This window comes from Lepidothrix coronata, unplaced genomic scaffold, assembly GCF_001604755.1.
Source record: "Lepidothrix coronata isolate B3197 unplaced genomic scaffold, Lepidothrix_coronata-1.0 Scaffold5, whole genome shotgun sequence".
NCBI classification, from domain to species: domain Eukaryota; kingdom Metazoa; phylum Chordata; class Aves; order Passeriformes; family Pipridae; genus Lepidothrix; species Lepidothrix coronata.
In genome coordinates, this window is record NW_016690185.1 from 6,364,050 (window position 1) to 6,380,238 (window position 16,189).

A 16,189-nucleotide genomic window follows, 5' to 3' on the forward strand; every position below is an offset into this window, starting at 1 on the left:
GGGGCTCTTTCCAAATCTGATATTGCTGAAATATATTTCAAGGCAGGGTGAACTTTGAGACCTTGTTTTCAGAAGAGTCGTGTAATCTGCTTTTAGCTGTAGGTTTTGTCCATCTGAGTGTCCATACAGGGTATTTTGTTTCTCTGAAGCAACTGGTATTGGTCACAGCTGGAGGTGAGATCAATGTTTCTCAGACTCAGCTGTGCTGTTTTTGAGCTCAACAGGGCTGTGGATTAGGGAGCTTGTGGTGCCTCACGAGTCAATAGTCAGCAAGGTGTCAATTGTGCCTGGCTTGGCATCGTCTCAGCTTCTCACAGGACCAACTGCACTGACTGGTTGTACATTTACTGAACAGCCAGCAATTGCAAAATGTATGCCAAGTCCCGGTGGCAGGGACTTGGTCAGCAGGGCTGACCTGGTCTCACAGGAGGATCAAAATGTGGGGAGTTGGGCAGAGAACTGAAGAAAAAGATTCATGGTGAGGAGGGAAGGTCAGAGAAAAAAGGGTGGACAGAATTAAATCCAGAGGGATAAGTTTTAGAGAAAGGAGAAAGAGAGCCACAGAACTGCTAGAATTAGCAGTCCTAAGGAAAGCAGCATAGGAAGGCGGGAGGACAGACAAGCAGAGCATCAGGCACTTCCATGGTAAGCAATTCACTTTCAGTAAATCCACTGTTTGCTTAAACACTCTCTAATTTCCTAGGACTTGCTGGCTGAGTGCTTTGAACATATTTGTATAAGGTGTGGAGCTGAAACATGACCTAAGTTGTTCAGATATACTTTAAAAATGTTTAAAGCACTCACTCAATTTGGTCCTAATAGACTCACCAATAATTTGTGGCTCATGCTTAGCTCAGTAACAATCAGTAGTTCAAGGTCTAAATTTAAGACGAATTGTTCCTGAAACTAGTTCATGAACTGTGGTACTGTATTTCGTCTGTTACGCAAGAAGCCCCAAGTTCCACCTTTTCTGAACAGAGCCCTCAATGTCACAAGCCTGTTTTCAAAATTTCTGCTTACCTGCATGGTGTGGCTTTCAGATACCTGTTTATCTTCTAGGTGTGAGTGAATCAAGAGAATAGCTGAATTGGTATGTGCTGGCTCTGAGAAGTACGTCTCACACAACTTATGGTGCTCAAAATCGTCAGATTGCTGCATCACAATCTCCTTCTGAGCTGGCAAAGAAGGTAAGCAGTAGCAGTGTTTAATACATACAGAGGTCACAGAAGACAATTAGATTGTAATGTAGACTTGTATTGACAACTCAGTCATAACTCTGAAGGAGGGCTTCTTCCTGTTTAATCTGGTGCCTACGAGCACTTAACAATGTATTTCTGATGTTGGTTGCTAGATATATCTGCAGAGGAAGACCTGTAGTTAAGGAGAGGGACAGACTTCCCGAAGAGCTGATGAATAGCTGCTCGATGTCTTCTTTTCATTTCTTCAGCACAATGTTGAATCTTCCTATACTAGACTGTAGAACAAGAACCTTCCAGGCCATCATTGCAAATTAAAAGTTTACTTGTGTAAAAATACAGGAGATTATTAGAATTGACAGAGACCATGGAAATATTTTTACATTCGCATTAAACTTTGTATAATCCCTAATTCTCTGAGCAAGGGCTTAATCTCTTTGGTTTGACTTTTTTTAATAGGGAAAAAAAACTGAAAGAAAAAAATTTTACTGGTATAAAGCAGTAGGTGTATTGACTTCTGCAGTTGGAATGGAGTGATAGCCCAAGCTGGTATACCCATGTTGCCCGTAACAAAGACACAAACCAACAGAGTGCCGGTTTATGCGGTACTTTATTCAGGACCCGGGAACCTGTGGGCTAGCGCCCCAAAATCAGGATTCCAAAGACCCTCATTCTCAGTTCAGCTTTTATACACAAACAAGTTTACATGCAGTTTCCACGGTAGAACAGTTACAGTTTCCACAGCAAACCAGGTGCAGTTACAAACAAGCTCATACTTCATACTGATAACAATTAATAATCATCTACTCTAATCATAAATCTGCTTAAGTTGTCTTACTCCTAGAAACTGTTTAACAGACTCTTACTACATCCAAGGTAACAAATCATTATATATATGCTTGACTAAATCCTTTGATTATTGTTTCCACTTCTTCAGCACAGCACTCCATGCTCGCAAACAAGGTTGCTAACTTACTACTGTAGAGTGTTGCTTTCTAGGCCTACTCTCTTATGAAGCCTTAGCCATTCTACTACTAAATTTAAATTGCTCTGCAACACCCATGTGTGGAGAAACAGGGAGGGATATAAAAACTGGCTGCCTCATTGAGCACAGCGAGTCCCTTGTGGTGTCTACAGCTCACAAGCACTTATTTCACTGCCGTAGCAGTGCCAGGTTGATTTTATAGCTAGCATGGATTATTTGTGTTATAGAATCATAGCTCTGATTTTAGAGTTAGGCCTCTAGTTTACCAAGACAACTTCTAAGTCATGCAATTGCTTTTGGAAATTATTCTGTTTGCATTGATGCCGTCCTTCCGTATGATCAGCCTCATTTCAGAGTATTGGTTTTTGTGGCTTGATGACCTGCATCCACTCTATTCAAATGTTTTCCTCATAAATTCTATGCTGTATGTTGATACTTTTTGTGTGCTAAAATATGCCCTTTTCATTGTTTTCCTCACAAAAATAAAGAATAGCTTTGTATTATTTTACGTTATAATAAAGGATGTGAAGAATTTTGAGAGTCTTCTGCGTTTCTGCATAGTGAAAATGTCTTGAGAACATTTCGTCAACAGATTGACAAAGCACAGTCTGTTGCTGGTTGTGTGTCCCCATGGGTGGGTGTTGGCATCACCAGAAGTTTACTCATGAGAAACTTCATTTGTTTTCACCTGAGTGAGTTTTCATTTACGAATTTGTACGTGAGGAATGTTTTCTGTTGACTGTTGCCTGACATGCCCTGCATTGTTATTTCTCCCAGGGTATAAATGATGTGAGATGCAAGCCACCAACCACAATAAGTAACAGTAAATAGTTTTCTGGCTGACCAGTAGGTTGGAATCTGTATTTGAGTTTGTCAGAGAACTCACAGACAGATCTACAATAATCACAACCACTTGGAAATGATTTGTGAACAAAACCAGGACTTCTTCATCAGATATCGTGTTCACGATTGATAAATTAATCCACTCTAGTATTCTGAGGCAACTTATACTGGCTGTTAAACCATATAAGAAGTTCTCACTGGTTTGAATTACTTTTTGCTTGCTCAAATCTCTATGACAGATGACTGTCTACGTAGCTGTAGCTATACTCAATAGTTGACAACAACAACATAATAGAGGGAGAAGCTTAAATAGAAATAATAGGCTAAATCTGAGCAAAAGTAAACCAACAATAAATATCTGCAAGTAATTCCCAACAGTAATTTCTGAAGGTTACAGATTGCTCCAAGTGAAGTACCTTGCATAGCTTGAATTAAACAGGACAAGTAGTTAATGAGAAGCAAAACTGTAATAGCAGAAAAATAGACAAGATAGCCCATTCTCATCTTTAGTTGAGGCAGTCGTAAGTATATATTGCTGGTGTAAACATCATACGCATTTTCTGATTTTGAATTACCTTTTATGTCTAGGCATTGCTTTCTTCTTTAAGTAACTTAATTAAAATAAAAGGTTACATATATTATATAATGCAAGGAGGCAAAACAAAGTATCTATATGCTAGAATTGTTCAAAGGAGTTATCTGCTATTATGGTATCAGATAGGAATAGTTTGTCGGGTTTTGATCTGGTAAAAGTAGGTGATAACTTGCACATTGTATCACTGATTGTTTGCTGTCATAGCACATTTGTGAAATGCTGTTCTTTGAGCCAATTATTTGAGTTACTATAGGAAAGAGTGAAATAATTTTAGAGGACATTAGATATTGTAATAAGAAAGAACTCTTCAGAATACTTTTATGGGTCACTACAAGAATTATCCTTGCAAAAAGCAATGTGACTCCTTTTGAAAAGAAAGTGTTTCTTCAAAGGTTAAAACTGTATTGACAGCTTCTATGATTCAATAAGATTTTTTTTCAAGATAAGGCCTACATAATTTCAGATATTGCATGATTTCCCCTGAATAAATGAATGTCAGAAAACGGAAAAGGCTCATTTTCTAAGCCTGAGTGGCAATTTTCTTATTATACTGTCATATGGATAAAGTACTTGCCATTCTGAATTGTGCTGGCTCAGAAAAAAAATTGAGCCAAGATTAATGAAATCAACGAAAATAATGTTTGTTTCCCTGGACATTTTATTGACATTCCTAAATGGCCTGTCAGATCTCTTTGCTAAGATCATTAGATTTCTGATATGGTTTGATCCCTCATTTGAAGAGCCCAGACTTCAAGCCTGCCCTTCTGCTGGCTGCACCTTCTGAAGGGCATCAGGGCCTACTCTCAGTAGCACCATTTCAGAGGATGAATAGTACTGGATACATTAAAACATCTTAGAGAAGTCAGCAAACTGTATTCATAACTTCAGGAATTGTAGTAGATGTGGGTGCTCAGGCTGGGGCTCCAACCAGGGATAGGTTGAAGATGTGTTAGAGGTTAGTCTGTCTTGGCAGCTAGATGCTGAATGCAGACATGACCCCACTGTGCTGCCCAGATGTGGAGAAGAATAGGAACTGTATTCAGAAAGGATCAGTGTCTATCGGGTGACATTAAAACCAAGAGGAATTAATTGTCTAATTAAAAAGTGAATTGCCTTAATGCCTGTTGTCTCTACAGGCACTTGAGGCAGGCCAGGGTCTGCCTAGCTTCAGAAACAAGTAGCTGAGATTAAATCAGCCTAAACTGTTTGCCTGGATTTCATTGTATTTCTTCACTCTGCCATTGAAAGTTACTGTGAACCACATGCACCTCTATACCCTGAGTCTAGTTTGAATGCACGTGGACTAAACTTGAGAACATAATATCCATTGTAAATGGAGGGCAGGGGCATTGGAATGTAGAGTAGGGGGAGTGAGTATGAGTGCAGTGTCAAAGTGACTTTTGTTGGTGCTGTCAAAAATGTCAGGACAGGAGTAAGGATAACAATATCAGAGCATCAACTTGTTAGAGGTTGAAGTGTACTAGGCTATTGATGTCAAATAAGTTGACATGTAGTTGCATGTGCAACTTTTCTATGTACATGCAAATGCTTGTGGTAGTAGCTACACATACATGCATATGATTATTTTTTTTCAGGAACATCTAATGTCTGTGTGCACATACGAGGCAAAACTATTTGTCTACAGAGGCTTGCATGATGCATCCAGGATAAGCCCGTGAGGCATATGGACAGAAAAGCAAGTGTTGGGTGTGAATTCTTGCTCACATTGTCAAGAAAGCCTTTGAAGTCAAGACGGGGCTGGGCATAGGACTAAACTGTACACTGAAACTAGAGAGCATGCGTAACAGTATAATGAGAAATAATAACTCTTAAAATGAAATTTGCCATTGACTTGTTACTTAACACACTTATAGCATATATTTGTAAAGGTATCTTACACTCGTCTTACTGTAGCTCCCCTGTTGGAGCCATGGCATAATGTGGTATGAACCTTTTAGTGTGCTGTACCAAAGCAGACTGTAATCCAGTAAGCTGGGCATCTTCAGATGGAAAAGCAGATGTCCCAGTGTAACAGTATGGCTGATAGAAACGGTGGCATGAGATAAAAAAGAGAATCCAGTAATTTCTAGTTTCCCATTAAACCTGAATATAATGCCAAAGCTGGTGCTTAGCAGCACAGAAAGAATTCTAAGTTTTGACAGGCTTTTTTCCTCACCTTTCTTATAAGATGCAGAAAATCATGCACCCTTTGTGTTTACACTGGCCTAAGGGCTTCAGTGATAGTCCTATAAAGACAAAAGATACATTTCTTATTAAAAAGGCTTTTTCTTTTTTTTTTAAACATTTTTGCAAAACAAATATTTTTTCATATTTTTTATGAAAGTTTAAAAGCATCTTTTCCTGTACTTTTATTATTTGCACTTTTTTGGAACATCTGAAGTTTTTAATGTCTGCTGCAATTTCCTCAGAATTTGGCTAGCCTTCCAGAAGCAGATGTAAGTTCAGCAGCTTCTTTATTATCAAAACTGAAGATTTAATTCTGAAAATGAAGTATGCAACTTAATTACTCTGATAGAAATATTTTGGGGTTTTTTTTCAGTAACTCAGAGGGATAAAAAAAGTTAAAACTCTTCTAAGTGTTACCGAAAAGAAAGGGGAAGCAGGAGGAAGGGTGGGGATTTCTACTAAGTTTCAATTTTATGTGAAGCCTGGGTGTGTGCATTAAAAAGCTACTGCTTTAGAAAAATGAAAAAGCTCATTGTTTTCCATCTTTCTGTCACATTATTAAGATTCTGTCAGCCACAAGAAGTGTGTAGTCATACATACATGCAGGACACATGCATGACAGTTCTGTATGGGGAGTAAGAGCATTCATGGCAGATATAAATGTCTGCTTTATGACAAGTAAGTTGGAAGCTCAAGATTGCCAGGTCATAAGATATTTATTTACAGAAGGTGGCAGAACTATGGGCAAACCAAACTTTCAGCTTGTTTGAAATAGCAAGGCTATGTGTACACAAGGCTCCCCAGTGGAGTGGTGACCCTCTGTAATGTGAGGCAGAGCCTAAGTTTAGTAAATAGAGGCTTGGAGCCTCATGTTTTGTGCCAGGTCTCCCAGAGAGTGTAAATCAGCACGGGATTGGTCTCCCTGCTGCTGTGATTGGTATCCCCTCCCACTTTATGCTGCTTTTCATAAAGCTTTATTGTACCAGCAACCGAAACATACGTGGAAAAGCTAGCTGTAGCACCAATGATATAACAATCAAAACCAGAATTGGCCAGTAAGACTCAACATTTAGTTAATCATGAGGTACAGCCCATGTGAATTTTGGTACTGTCAGACCTTATCACGTTTGATGTGTTTTAGGAAGATAAGAGCAGTTGTACTTGATCAGAGCAGAGATCCACCCAGCCTGGTATCCTAACTCCAAAGCTGGCCTGAAGAAGAAGTTTATGACAACAGAGAAAAATTATTTTCCCTGGTATTCTCCCCATTTTCTAGAGCTCTGCAGTTCAGGATTTTCTTGAACCAGGGATTATATCTTTGTGTATATCAGCTTTATTACATCTTCGGGAATTTTTTCTAATTATTATCACTATGGTTTGCGAATTAAAAAGATAATTACCCATTATTTCTGAATATTTGAGGTATGTTTCATTTCCCTCAAAGCAAAATTTAAAGTTTAGAGCCTCACAATTTGTAAGTTTTGGCTGAAATTGTTAAACCAGTTTAACCTAAATAAGATAGGCAAATAATTTAGCTAGACTGCACTGCTGGGTTTTGTTATTGATGTTTGTTTTTTAATTTATTTTTTTTTAATTGAGACCAGAAATACCTTGTGGAAAGCTGTTTCTTCTGTACACAAAGAACAAGAAAAAGCATCAGTGTGTTGATTTATCCAAGTTCCCATGGTGCCTCTGCAGCAGTCTGCAGTGTCACCCAATGCTGTTTCTTGGTGGTGACTAGAGACAGTAGTACTTACTGGAAAAGGAAAACGATAGAGAAAGAAATATGTGGTTTAAAAAGGAACAAGGCAATGGTTAGAGTGGAAAATCTTGTCTTTCATCAAGTGCATAGGACTGGTCCTTGTTTCTATCTAACTTCTCTGAAGAGTGAGAGCTTTCCAGTATAGTCCAAAATGAATGAAGTGGTTTGGTGGAGCAAATGCACACAAAACTAAGCTGTTGGCCAAGAAAAACAGTGAGAAAATGTGAAAAAATAAAAATAATGGAAGCTCTGCAGAGTAGTTTTTTCTTGTCACATGATAATTACCTTTTAAGAAATGTGTATGTTTTTCCATTCCCCATTCTTAGTGGGAGAAATAGGGAAGGATGAGGACAGACTCAGGCACAGCTGCTGCTTTTCCTGAAGGCAGCCTGGTGCTGCTCCTGCTGATAGCAACTTGCAGTGTCACCTTCATGGCCTTTACCTTTTTCTCTTGCTTTCCCTTTCCCTTTCCCTTCAGACAGCAATCCCTCACCCTTTCCAAGGGCTTGGGCATGTCACCCGAATTTGTAACCCTTTCCTGAGCCAAGAATACAACGATGTCTTGGAGGGTGGAAAGAGGTGGTGCTTCCCAAAGCAGTGGTTAAACTGGCGGGTGGGGAGCTTACGGATCCGTCTTAATCTCTTTGCAGATGCCTTGCTTCCTGCTTCCTGCCCCATCCCTCCCTAGGCATCACTTTTGTCACTGTGTACTGTCATCAGTATCTGAAAATGTTTTATTTGATGCAACCCTTGACTAATGAAAAATTATGGAAGAAAATTTAAATGCATAAGAATTTTTTTAAGTGTTGAAGTCTTAATATGGTGAATGTCACTGAAGAGTTTCAGATAAGGATTTGATGTTCAATCAAAAATCCCTTAATAATCTGGATTACTCAATACTGGATAATTTCTCAGGTTCCTTTTCTGGATTCAAGGCCCAGGCATGTCTTAACTTCATATTAGATGCGATGTTTGTCTAGAAAGTTTCCTCTCCACATTCCTCTCTTTTCTTATCTTCTTTTCCTTCTTACCTCCTCTCACTTGTTTTCAGAGACAAAACTCAGATTGTGTGATGGGAGCTCTTGCTCTCTCCAGGTAGTTGTCAGTTGTAGTGACCAGGGAAACAGAGCTGCTGGATGCACTGGACATCAAAAGAAGTGTCTGGGTGCATTAAAAAACAACTTCCTAAAAAACCCACCAAGGTTAATGAGTTTTCCTCTTGCAATTGCAAAGTCATTTTGCTCTCCTCTTCCCTCTCCTTCCAACTCGTGTCATTTTAATCAAGTTTCTGTAAACTACTATTCTAAGTTGTTATATGCTATGAGACTGATTATTCCTTACATGTAGAACGTGAGAAAGGAGAAGGGAAGTTGATTTTTGCAATTTCCGCAGGACAACATATTCACTTTGTCTTAATCCTCGACACGTAAGGTCACCAAGCAGAGAGCTATCATTTGATAAGCAAAGTAGGTACAATATTACCAATATTATTTGAAAGAGGTAAGTGATTGGAAGCTAAACCACAGCCATCTCCTAACCAGACAGGAGGGCAAGCCCTGTTTTGTACTAGTCTGGGTATAAATTTTGTTACTACTTACAATTTTTGGATAGCAGAATGCCTTGCTGAGTACATTGATTAAAGCTGTGTTACTACCTCAGTCAGCCTCTAAATATCCTCAAACATCTTAGGAATCATACTTATACACTGCCTCTGCTTGCTGATGTGCTATTATAAAACTTTAGCTGTCATTTTGGTATTTTAATGTTAGCTACTACACAGCTCACAAATATTTAAAGAAAATCCTTAATGTCAAACCTTCCTTCCACATAATAAAGGTAATTTAATATTTCTCATTATATATTCGTTTTTTCACTGCTTTAGCTCTCTATAAATCCTTATTCTGATTTAAAAATCACCCTATCGTGCATTTGTAACAAATTTCTATTGATCTCTCTTTTGAGTAATTTCTTTCACAATGGCAAGGGTAATAATCATATTTATTTTGGCACACACAGCCTCCCTGCTGTGTAAACACACAGAGAGCTGGTTTTAGGAAGATCTTGTTTTTCCTGTGTAGGGGGGGTGAAAAATGTCAGGTCCTAACCAGTTGAAACACCATTAAGAGTGAAGTAATTGGTAGGGACAGAAGTTCTCCCTGCGGGGTGTAAGCACGCAGCTCTAACACAAAACATAGCACCTCCTTCCTCCCTCCTGAGAACAGCAGAACCCATCAGCAGTTTGCTTCCTAAGTTTTCTTGCACCAGTTCAGAGAAATGATGTGAAAAGCCATGACCCATGATCTGACAGCACACACAGAGCCTTCAGACTCCCTAATGAGCAGATTACCTGACTGAAGGTTCCTCTTCAGAGCACCAGAATTTGGTGCGGGGCTGCCCAGCGACCCCAGGCAGCAGCCACTTTGGTCCCCTTGAATATTAATTAACAGAGTTCAGGCCACAAGTGAGAGGTTGAGGAGATTAAGTTGCTAATGCAGCAAAACCCACGAGCTTTCACTTTGCGCAGTAGGGAAACGTATCTGCTGATGGCAAGACAATCCAGGTTTTAAAAACTGGGCAAGGAGCCAAAACAGTCCTATCTTTAAATTCAATCTCTGGCATTTTCTCTGTAGTTACATGCAGCCTGTTTCGCCTTTTCTATGTTACTCACCCTCCATGGAGCATGGGGATAGTAAATGGTCGGTATTGTTGAGATGAGAAAAGTCAAGTAACAGTAGCTTAATTCCTTCTCTATCTATCTGAAATTAATTTCTTATGCTTCTACCTAAATGCTTTTTCATGCATGCGAACTATACAACAGAAATTTACAATCTATTAAAGGAAATTTACAGTTTCTTAAAGAACAAAGGGAAACATGGTGCAAATTTTCCATGCTGTTGTAGTAGCATATTTGTTTGCACAGATATACATCAGGAAAAAAATTTTTGTTTTTTATACACTGTTATATAGTGTAATAAGAAGCAACTTGAGTCAACCACCTATAATTTAATTAAAATCTTATCTTGCCAATTCATAATATCATATATGTTTCTATCCAAGTGGAATAATTTCTTCATAAATTTTCCTCTTGACGTCAATTTTTATTCTGTCTTATTATTTACCAGCCTACCTGCCTGACTTCTCTCAGCTGCGTTGGACAGGACATATCTCAAGGATGAAGGACTACCACCTCCCTAAGATCTTGCTTTATGGTGAACTTGCCACTGGCTGCCGCAAGAGAGGAGCCCCGAAGAGAAGATACAAGGACTCCCTGAAACAACATCTCAGCCTTGGCCATATTGATCACCATAACTGGTCTACTCTGGCCTCAAATCGGGAGGTCTGGAGACACACCATCTACAACGCTGCTACTTCCTTTGAGAAAGCACACAGGATCACTCTCAAGGAGAAAAGACAACGCAGAAAGAAGCGTGTCCTGCTGATACTACCTAAGGAGTCTTTCTGCTGTGCCTTTTGCAACCGGACGTGTCTATCTAGCATTGGCCTTTTTAACCACCAGCGCGCTTGTAGCAAATGTGGGTAGAGCCCTTCCCAAATCTTTGTTCGCGAAGCCTAGCCATGAATCTGCCTGACTTCCACCTTGGTTGCCAGTCATTACTATCTGATATCTCAATTGCATTTCTATTGCCCTTGTGAATGGCATACTGGCACTTTTTGTTTTGTTCCCCTCAGTATTGTCACCTCCCCTATGACTTTAAATAAACAGATTCTCCCGCTAAGCCTTCCAGCACCCTAACCAACTGTTACTTTGCTGGTTTTGTTCCTACCACACATTTAATTCTGAACAGCCTTATTTCCTTCTCTACTGTGACCAGGTCAAATCCTGCTGAATGCCCAGTGCAGCAATAAGAATGGAGATATTAATTGCAAGAACTAGGACAAAAAAGTTGTTTTAAAATTTTAGATAACATTGGATTTCAAACCTCTGCAGAATGGCAACTTGATTAAAATTTGTTTGATAAGATTTTAGTTTACTTTGGTTATTTCTTTCTAAAAATTTAAGCCTTACATCATTGGAATAAATCCTTCCTTTTATTTCAGCATACTTTACAAACTGGCATCCTGAGGTGCAGGATTTCATTTAGCTCGGAAAAGTGGTGATGTTTTTGAGCTTTAGTGGAAAGAGAGGAAAATCTATAGTGGAATTTCCTATATAGTATTATCAACAGGTAGGTAAAGAAAAACATTTTCATATGTGCTGTGCATTAACTCATCCTCTTGTGAGCCTAATGGACAGGTCAGTAAGACTTATGTCCTGGTTTCACTGAGTAGTTGTGAGTTCTTGACAAGATGTTTCAAAGCAGAGACTGCAAAAACAAATATTTTGGTACCTGATACTTTCTGGAACTAGAATTATTTTTGAGCTTCCACCATTCCTCAACTCTTTGGCTTTCTTGCATGTGATTCCTTGACTTTCTGTGACTATTTTCTATACAGATGGATATGTTATCAATTGTAAACTCTTTCAAGCTATTTTAAATCTACTTTTGTTTGTAATCATCTTTGATGAGTTTCCCTATATGTTTTTTTACTTTGTATATAGTAGATAGTAAATTATAGGTGAAAGATGACATAAATTATGGGACAGTATTTCTATCCAAGCCAAAAATTATCCAGCTGCCCATAGTAATTGGAAGAATTTACCGTATAAGATAAGAAAAGTCCGAGATGGGTGAATGACTGAGGACAGATAAAAGCATACCTATTTATGGTTTTTTTGGATAAGGTGATATGAGTGCCATGTTATGTTAGGCACAACTAGTTCTGAAAAATACTGTTTGGAGTTCTTTGTCATCTAGTAGTAATAACACAATGTGTAGAGGTGATATTGCTGTGATAAAAAGGTGAAGGAACAAATTCTCCAAGCTATTCTGATGAAAAAGGACCTACATATTTTATCCTAGTATTCATTCCCTCCAGAAGGGGGGAAAATATATAACTTGAGTCTTTGATTGAAAATGAAGATAAAATAAAGAAAAATATTGAGGAGTGAGGGAAAAACATAAAGGACAAAGTCTGAGTATATGGATTTGAAAGACTAGACCTCAAGAAAAACATCACTCTTAGGATTTATATTCTGGATGAAGCTAGAAAAGCCACTGTTTTCTAGTATTTCAAGTGCAAAATGATAGAATTCCAGTGTAAGATCTGCATATGCATCAACTTCTTAACTGAAGTTTTACAGGTTTTTCTTGTAAGCGGAGTTGGGTTTCCTGAGAAAGAAATTAAAAATAATATATTTGATTGTACCAGGAGCATTTCTTAATGTGTTTAATTGTCTGCTCTGGAGGTGTTTTTCTTGCATTTATTTCACACTCAGCAGGCTTAGGGAGCTGCTGTTTCACAAGCCTCTCTTAGTCCCCTTTTTAACACAACAGCTTAAGTGTTTCTGAGACAGAACAGAAAGACAAGTGCAAGACACGCACTGACTTGCCATGCCTCTCAGAAAAAGCACAAGGAAACTCAGAGCAGTCCCTAATCACACTGATAGTGATGAAACCAAAGTTAGATTTTGACTGCTGCTACTTCACATTATTCCTTCAGATGAGACTGGGACAGTTGTCCTTCAGACAAGACTTGAAGTATCTTTAAATTAGCATTAACAGCATCATTATGGCATTATAAAACTTAGTGCAGGCTGCTAAACCTGTCCAAGTGTATGTTAAGTTTCCCAGATGGGTTTTATAACCTGCAATGAGAAACACAGGGTTATATCTCTGCTATTGGCAGTTATGTGAGAAAGCGATGTAGGTTATTCTGGTTATACTGAATGGTAACTGCATTACAGACATATCCTCAGGTCCCATAGTGATGTCTCCTACTATAGATCCCTGGCTAGGGGGAAAAACATCTCTCTTTTCTCTACATGCCTTGGATAGGAATCTCTATTTGAAAATATCCAATAAATTTCTCTGTTCCTCTAGGGAAGAGTAAGTGGAAAGGAGCTTGTTTTTAAGCTCTGTTCAATCCATGGCTGCTGGTGCCTGGAGATGATAATGTCTCAGCTCTGGTTTCAACAGAGTGAGCTCACACAGGCAAGCATATCATCTGTCAGCTTGCTTGGGCTTGTCAATGCTGCTCCATAGTTTCTGTTACTTTTCAGGCAAACTCTGATTAATGCTATAAGAAAGACTTAGGTTGTTCTCAAGGAACTTCTCCATAATCTATGTCATCATTGCTGATCGTGTTAGCACAGAGAGCTGCAGACTTTAGCGTGCTCAGAGGTGAGATCCCATTGCTCAGGCACAGTGATTTGCAATTAGTTTCTGAGCAGGCCAGGTGAGATGTCTGGCCCTCGAGGGCTGTTTCTCTTTGACAGCAAAAAGTTATTTAGCAAATTAGTGCAATACATTGAATTTTTTTTCTCCCAGTGAGGTGTTAGGCATAAAATAAATGTCTTTCATTTCACCTATGTAGGATGGTCATTATGGCTCTAGATGAAAACAATATTAATAAAAAGAGACAGTTATTGCCAGCCCAACCGCCAAAAGTGAAAAGGGGTCAATATGGTCCTTTTTATATAGCCAAAGGCTTCTTTCTCAAGGGTGTCTGTACAAAGAAAAACATAAAGTTTCAAATTGTTTTTCTATTTCTTATTATGTATGATGTCATGCATTATCAATGAAAGGCCACAGCATATCTCTAAACATCTAACTATATAGTCTTTTAACCATGATTTTCTAGGGTATTGTCTCCTATACTATGTATCTGAAATATGGCAATGTGTTAGTTTTCTCTCATTTATCTTGGTTTATCTTGTACCAGCTGAGAGTAATATAAATGTTTTTCCTCTTGCACTTATGCTATTAAGGATGCTAAAAAACACTGTGTGGGGGTTCTCATAGTATTATGGTGAATTGCATAAACACAGTATTCAAGGTCAAGTTGGATGGGGCTTTGAGCAACTTGGTCTAGGGGGAGCTATCACTGCCCACAGAAGAGGGTTTGGAATTAGATGAAGGGACCTTTAAGGTCCCTTCCAACGCAAGACATTGTATGATTTTGATTTTATGTATCAATGTGATCTGAAGACAAAAGTAATTTCATTAAAATTGTCACTGTCTTTTTTCAAAGAACCAAGCAAAAGTGAAGTGCAGCTTCTGAACTTCTGAGGTGGTCACTCCTCATGTGTAAAAACCAGTAAGGGGCAAGCATACTCACAGTATATGCCAGTGTTGGCTTTCTCCTCTTTACATCCAGCTTTTCCAGTTTTGTCAGTCATTCAGTATTATAAGAAATTCTGCTGCAGGAACAGATGTGCTAGAAAGCAATGAAATACAGAGGGTTTCACTTTAGGTTATTGAAATGAGTATGTGTCATATGGATAGTCACGATAGATTATCAACTGGTGAATATTTGTCTGCCTCTTTGAAAACAGATGGGAGGTACAGCACTGTTTCTCAGAGAAAAAGTGTTCCCACTTTAGAAACTTCATTTGGCACTTCGTGTGGAAATAAAGTAGTCATTCTAGATGATATCAGAAAAATATGCTACAGCACCGGCCTAGTGAAGCTGGAGGGTCTGAGCCAGTGGGAAACTATGAGGAACCCCTGGCAGAATAAAAGTCAGAGAGATTTCTTGTTTCCCTTTGTTAATATTAGCCAAAAGCTTTGCACAATGCGTCGTGCTTGGGAGATGCTTGGAAATATCTCCAGGTGTTGGCACCTCATCACATCCACCCTCAGCAGGACTCTCTTTTTATGAGAAAATGTGCTTTGAATTCTGTGTTCACAGCTGCAGTGTACATTTTCATGTGGATTGCCCTTTGTCAGTGGGACAGCTGAGGGCTTTGGGTGTTTTACCAGTGAAAGCTAAAGTTTTCACAGTAACTTCTAGCTCAAATTTCATTCTGCTTGTTCTTATTTTGCGGAAGATCTCCCAGGATCCTTGAGCAGGGTAGAGACTTTTACATAATACCCGACAGTTCTTGGCTCTGGGAAAAAATGCTATCATGACAGAATTCAAGCCATTTACCATACTATCCTTAAACCATGCTTCTAAATGCTTTTATTCAATAGCACTTGAGTACTTTGATTTCCTTTCCTTCAGAAAACTATACTACAAGGATTATTCCTCTACTGAAGATGACTGTGCTCCGTCCAACACAGCAAATGATTTTGCTTTCAGTTGTTTTCTGCCTGTGCACACAGAGATCTCGTTATAAGCTGTATACATAATGCTTTATCAGTTTTCATTCCATAGCTTCTGAAATTATTATATTAAATGGCGACTCTCATGAGAGACTTAGAAAGAATGACCATTCCTGTGTTATGCAAACTAGTCTATTGCATTGTGAAATGTCAGATATTCCAATCTCTGACATATGTGTTGCAAAATCCATGTGAAAGTTCTTAGATTTTCTTCTTCTCTATTCCTATGGGGAAACTGTTCTTGAATCTCAGCTCTTTAATGAATGAGAAAACTTCATTTGGCTTCCAGTCTAAACCAATTTCTGTCTAACTCATATTTTCTTCTTAGCAGCTGACCTTCATCTTATGTGTCTCTTTTGCACTTATTCCCTTATGATAGCACTGAGATTTTTGTAAAGACAGAAATGATCCCTTATACTCAGGAGTAAAGACAGACATGAAGACAGCTTTTCA

General features: G+C 38.7%; 1 long non-coding RNA gene across 1 annotated transcript; it reads left to right on the forward strand.

Moving 5' to 3' along the window:
* Positions 1 to 234: 234 nt before the first annotated feature.
* On the forward strand, positions 235 to 10,818 carry LOC108503557. Its single transcript, XR_001876860.1, has 3 exons — positions 235 to 645; positions 1,060 to 1,187; positions 10,691 to 10,818. It is a non-coding gene; the product is annotated as an uncharacterized LOC108503557 (long non-coding RNA).
* Positions 10,819 to 16,189: the final 5,371 nt, after the last annotated feature.